The sequence below is a fragment of the Dama dama genome, chromosome X, assembly GCF_033118175.1.
Source record: "Dama dama isolate Ldn47 chromosome X, ASM3311817v1, whole genome shotgun sequence".
NCBI lineage: Eukaryota > Metazoa > Chordata > Mammalia > Artiodactyla > Cervidae > Dama > Dama dama.
In genome coordinates this window covers 21,601,852-21,608,492 of record NC_083714.1, presented here as the reverse complement: position 1 = coordinate 21,608,492, position 6,641 = coordinate 21,601,852, and positions in this window count along the sequence as shown.

Genomic DNA, 6,641 nt, shown 5'->3' with positions numbered 1-6,641 from the left:
TAGTTTCTACTGTATAGCAAAGTGAATCAGCTATATGTATACATATATCTCCTGGTTTTTGGACTGCCTTTGCATTCAGGTCACCACAGTGCATTAAGTCGAGTTCCCTGTGCTATAGAATAGGTTCTCATCAGTTATCTATTTTATACATAGTATCAATAGTGTATGTGTTAATCTCACTCTCCCAATTCCTCCAACCCTACCTCTTTCCCCCTTCGTATTCATACATTTGTTCTCTACGTCTATGTTTCTATTAAGTCGCAGTAACTGGTCACATATTTTCAGTTCTCTGTTTATAGGCAGAATGGATTCAACCATTTGCACAGAGTTAACAACTGCCCAAATGTGGGAGCACTTACAAGACAGACTGAGGTCCCACCAGAGTCCAGTGTGAGTTTTCCTGGTCAGGCAACTCTCCTCTAAGGGTCCTCAGAATCCTCTCCATCCAGTCAGCAGAAGAAGAATGGAGCATTGAAGGCATGAGGGGTGTTGGGTTGAAAGAGGCTTACATCACGTCTACCCACATTCTGCTGGTCAGAAATCAGTCCTGTGTCCACACAGAAGCCCAAAGGGAACTGGAAAATATCAGACAGCCACATGCCCAGAAAGAAGAGGAAATAGGGTCGGTGATTTGTTCCCAGTTTGCCACAGGGAATAACAAAGCACACAGATTCTGTTTGACAGCTTACCTTTTCTTCATCCATGCCATATGTTATTTAGAACAGCAATGCATGTCACACAATTCCAACAGCTGGTAAATTACTACACATTTTCCGTCATAGCAAATTAACTATTTTTCTTCATAAAAAATATCTTCCAGTCTCGGTTGACTTTACAAACATTTCTCACATTTGCCTTTCTTAGGTTCTTGTTTTACTTGAAAAAGGAGTTATTGAGTTATAATGTATTAAATGTTTAATGTTATGTTAATATAATGTATTAAATATTTAATGTGTTAAATCTCAAAAGGGTCGTCATTTCCCTTCCTGGTCAAGGCTGGTAAAGTGTGGGAGATGAAAGAAAAAAGCTACTTTGCCTATTTCAAGAATTTTAAAAAATTCATCTCATAATCAAGTTTTGTCCTGAAAAGAAAGATGATGACCCTAACCTGTTTCCTCTCTCATGTTACTTTAGGGACTTAACAATATATAAGTATGTATTGTCTCTTCGGAAGTTGCTAAAATAACTCCCTTTCATGAGCCCCTGAGCTGAGTGCCCCACAAGGCAATTAAATGGTGTTTTATTTAACTAGCCTGTGACCTTTTTTTCCATTTCAAGCGCCTTTGTGTATCCCCCTGACCAAGAATGGTAAGCAGACTTCCTTTACCTTACTATGGAAAAGTTGGCTCTGCCTCTAATTTTATTCTTGGCTATTGTGTGTTTTATTTTCAAGGCATCAGACCTCAGGTTTAGTCCTTTCCATATCAGAGAGCTCTTGGAATATGTGGGCAGCAAAGTAAATGTGAAATAAGTTCACAAGGATTCCAGGAATTTTATTTTAAATGGGTCAAATCATGCAGTATTTTAAAACTCTTGGTAATTATAAATTGACAAAATAGAGAAAAATTGGTAAATACAAGAAAGAAAAAAGTCATTCATCTCCCCCCATATCAGTAACTATAGCTAAATGTATTTTGCTTTTACACTATTATTATTTCAAATCAGTATAAATAATTTTGTATAACACAATATATTTTTTGATATATTAATATATCATTTCCTGATATGAAATACATTCTAGAACATCTGTGTATTTTAATTACTGATACAAAATATGTCAATACAGTATTTAGAGTAAGACTTCTAACCCCTGTATTAAGTGAGCCTTAACTACTCAGCAATATATTGGGCTTATATCAGTGTAAAAATATTAAAATATTAATGTGGTCAAATCAGATGTCCATTGAATTAAGTAATAGTGTTGCAGGAAGGGGGACCCCTCCCAGGGCCCGAAACTGGGCTCTTGTCTAACACTCAGAAATGAATTGTCCAAGGAGACACATGTGCTGACAAAGCAAGAGATTTTATTGGGAAGGGGCACCCGGGCGGAGAGCAGTAGGGTAAGGGAACCCAGGAGGACATCTCTGCCATGGCTTGGGTTTTACAGTGATCAGATTAGTTTCCAGGTCATCTTTAGCCAAACATTCTGACTCAGAGTACTTCTTGGTGGTGCACGCCTTGTTCAGCCAAGATGGATGCCAGTGAGAAGGATTCTGGGAGGTGGTCGGACATGTGGTGTCTCCTTTTGACCTTTCCTGAACTCTTCTGGTTGGTGGTGGCTTATTAGTTCCGTGTTCCTTACCAGGACCTCCTGTCATAAAACAACTCATGCAAATAGTTACTGTGGTGCTGGGCCAGGGTGGGCAGTTTCAGTCACTGTGCTTCCCCTAACAACGGTGATACTAGATAATGAAAATATTTATTTCATCAGTGAATCTAAGTAATTTGTATAATTCAAATCTCAGAATAGATATTTCATTCTCTATTTTTTATTAGTATTTTTAAAGTGATTACAGGTTTTTCTATTAAATGGTAGTTTTAGGGATGTATTCATTCTCTATTTAGTATTCCTTACTGTCTTTACTAATCAGCCCAATGCTTCTTCACCTTGCATGTTATTTGGTAATGGGACTATGATAAATGAAGATTGAACTTTAAGAAATGAGAATAGAGGCCACAGCTCTTTCAAAAAAAAGAAAGCAGGAAACATTACAATGTTACAGGTTGGCAAACTTTTTCTATAAAAATCAGTAATATTTTAATCTCTGTTGGACCATTGGTCTTTGTCATGACGACTCATCTCTTCTGTTATAGTTGGAAAATGTAAAGAATGTGTCAATGAATGACCATCAATGTGTTCCAATAAAACTTTAGTTTAGGACAATGAAATTTGAATATCATGTAATAATTACAAAATATTCCTCTCCTTTTGAATTTTTAGCCATTTAAAAAAATAAAGAATATCCTTAACTATTGGACCATAGAATAATAGGCCACATTCCAGACTTGGTCCATGGTCAGGAGTTTGCTGACCTCTGTTTTAGAAGAGCATGTTTCATTATCATTCATTTATTCTTTCAACAGACATTCATTGTGAACCTATTTCATATTAGTCAATGAAGAGTCCTAGGGTCTATAAAGATGAGTAAAACTGAATCCCTACCCTCAAGGAGCTCAGTCTAGTTGGGTAGATCATGCTTACAATGTGGTGTGCCCGAGGCTAGGATGGGTGTGTGAAGAAGCCACATCTGAGCAAATCACATAAATAGATGTTTATAAAATGAATGCCTGGAAATCAACAAAGAAAAGAGTGTCTGCACTAATAAAATGCAACTTTTCTTGCTACAAAGCTATAAATAAAAGAATATGCACAAGGAAGGGGCAGTCAGTCCTTGAAACCCTAGCTCCTGTCCCCTGGTCAACTGGATCTAATTATCCAAACTACCAATTTGCTGGTTCTGTGCTAAGTAGAGTCACACACAACATGCCCTTTAAAATACTCTGTAACCAGCAAAGTGCAGGATGGGATATTTAACAAGATGTCCGGAAAATCTCAGTGTGTCAATATCTTTTCTGCTGCAAGTAACTGAAATCCCCAACTCTAACAATAAGGAAATGTGTTTTCTCAGAGCTGCAAAGCCCACTGGAGGTAAAGGAGGCCCCAGGCACAATGTAATTAGCTCAGTGTTGTCAAACTCCCAGGTTGTTTTTTTTTTTTCTCTCTCTTATCCCCACTCTATTTGCAATAACATTTGTAAGCATTGTATTTTGCCAGCAGCATTCCTTGTTCACTTCCAGAGAGAGAGAAAACCTCTCTCTCAATCATGGAATTTAAATTCTCTCTAGTCTGTTGGAGCCAACTTACGACATACGATTGCCCGTGGACCTGTTGCTAGGGGAGTGCTGTGTGCATGGATCAGCTTAGATTAACTATCTGATGCAAAATCATTGTTGAGGAATTAACCATAAATAATACTTTCCTCACTTGAGAAGAACAAGAGGGAAACATGGAGAAGGAAATGTAGCTAATTTGATTTTTTTGGTTCCATTTGTCCATAATCAGCATGGGCTTTTTCTAGATTCATATTTTTCAAGTATGAATACAGAAATTTTCAAAGTGTGGTCCAGGCATCCTGGTGTTCCTGAGACTTCTTCATGGAATTCTAGAAGTCAAAACCATTCTCATCATAATACTAAGATCTCATTTGCAAGTATATGGTGGCCTTTTCCAGAGATTGAAGGCCAAACAGTGACACCATTGCTCTGTCAGGTAATTGGATATGAACTTGTATATTCTTGTATTTAAAAACCTCTCATCCTTCATTTCTAATACAATAAACATTAATAGCTGTAATGCACATAAACACAATCTCTGGTGTCCTCAAAATTTTAAAATATAAAGAAGTTCTGAGACCCAAAAGTTTGAGAACTGCTGAGGTCTAAGATCAATTTTAGAAACATTTTATACAGAAATGGAATAAAAAATAGAGTACGCCCTAGATCACACATTTAAGTATTGTTTTGTGAATTTTTCTTTTGACTATGTATATGTGTATATATACACATATACATGTATTTCTTTGCATTGATTGCTGAGGAAGGCTTTCTTCTCTCTCCTGGCTATTCTTTGGAACTCTGCATTCAAATGGGAATATCTTTTCTTCTCTCCTTTGCTTTTTGCTCCTCTTCTTTTCACAGCTATTTGTAAGGCCTCCTCAGACAACCATTTTGCCTTTTTGCATTTCATTTCCATGGGGATGGTCTTGATCCCTGTCTCCTGTACAATGTCACGAACCTCCGTCCATAGTTCATCAGGCTCTCTGTCTATCAGATCTAGTCCCTTAAATCTATTTCTCACTTCCACTGTATAGTCATAAGGGATTTGATTTAGGTCATACCTGAATGGTCTAGTGGTTATCCCTACTCTCTTCAGTTTAAGTCTGAATTTGGCAATAAGGAGTTCATGATCTGAGCCACAGTCAGCTCCAGGTCTTGTTTTTGCTGACTGTATAGAGCTTCTCCATCTTTGGCTGCAAAGAATATAATCAATCTGATTTTGGTGTTGACCATCTGGTGATGTCCACCTGTAGAGTCTTCTCTTGTGTTCTTGGAAGAGGGTGTTTGCTATGACCAGTGTGTTCTCTTAGCAAAATGCTATTAGCCTTTGCCCTGCTTCATTCCATACTCCAAGGCCAAATTTGCCTGTTACTCCAGGTGTTTCTTGACTTACTACTTTTGCATTCCAGTCCCCTATAATGAAAAGGACATCTTTTTTGGGTGTTAGTTCTAAAAGGTCTTGTAGGTCTTCATAGAACTGTTCAACTTCGGCTTCTTCAGCATTACTGGTTGGGGCATAGGCTTGGATTACCATGATATTGAATGATTTGCCTTGGAAACGAACAGAGATCATTCTGTCGTTTTTGAGATTGCATCAAAGTACTGCATTTTGGAACTTTTGCTGACCATGATGGCTACTCCATTTCTTCTAATGGATTCCTGCCCACAGTAGTAGACATATTGGTCATCTGAGTTAAATTCACCCATTCCTGTCCATTTTAGTTCGCTGATTCCTAGAATGTCGACATTCACTCTTGCCATCTCCTGTTTGACCACTTCCAATTTGCCTTGATTCATGGACCTAACATTCCAGGTTCCTATGCAATATTGCTCTTTACAGCATTGGACCTTGCTTCTATCATCAGTCCCATCCACAACTGGGTATTGTTTTTGCTTTGGCTCCATCCCTTCATTCTTTCTAGAGTTATTTCTCCACTGATCTCCAGTAGAAATAGAGGAAAACAACAGAATTGGAAAGACTAGAGATCTCTGGAAGAAAATTAGAGATACCAAGGGAACATTTCATGCAAAAATGGGCTCCATAAAGGACAGAAATGGTATGGACCTAACAGAAGCAGAAGATATTAAGAAGAGGTGGCAAGAAGACACAGAAGAACTGTACAAAAAAGATCTTCATGACCCAGATAATCACAATGGTGTGATCACTCACCTAGAGCCAGACATCCTGGAATGTGAAGTCAAGTGGGCCTTAGAAAGCACCACTAAGAACAAAGCTAGTGGATGTGATGGAATTCCAGTTGAGCTATTTCAAATCCTGAAAGATGATGCTGTGAAAGTGCTGCACTCAATATGCCAGCAAATTTGGAAAACTCAGCAGTGGCAACAGGACTAGAAAAGGTCCGTTTTCATTCCAATCCCTAAGAAAGGCAATACCAAAGAATGCTCAAACTACTGCACAATTGCACTCATCTCACACGCTATAAAGTAATGCTCAAAATTCTCCAAGCCAGGCTTCAGCAATACATGAACCGAGAACTTCCAGATGTTCAAGCTGGATTTAGAAAAGGCAGAGGAACCAGAGATCAAATTGCCAATACCCGCTGGATCATCTAAAAAGCAAGAGAGTTCCAAAAAAAACATCTATTTCTGCTTTATTGACTACGCCAAAGCCTTCGACTGTGTGGATCACAATAAACTGTGGAAAATTCTGAAGGAGATGGGAATACCAGACCACCTGACCTGCCTCTTGAGAAACCTGTATGCAGGTCAGGAAGCAACAGTTAGAACTGGACATGGAACAACAGACTGGTTCCAAATAGGAAAAGGAGTATGTCAAGGCTGTA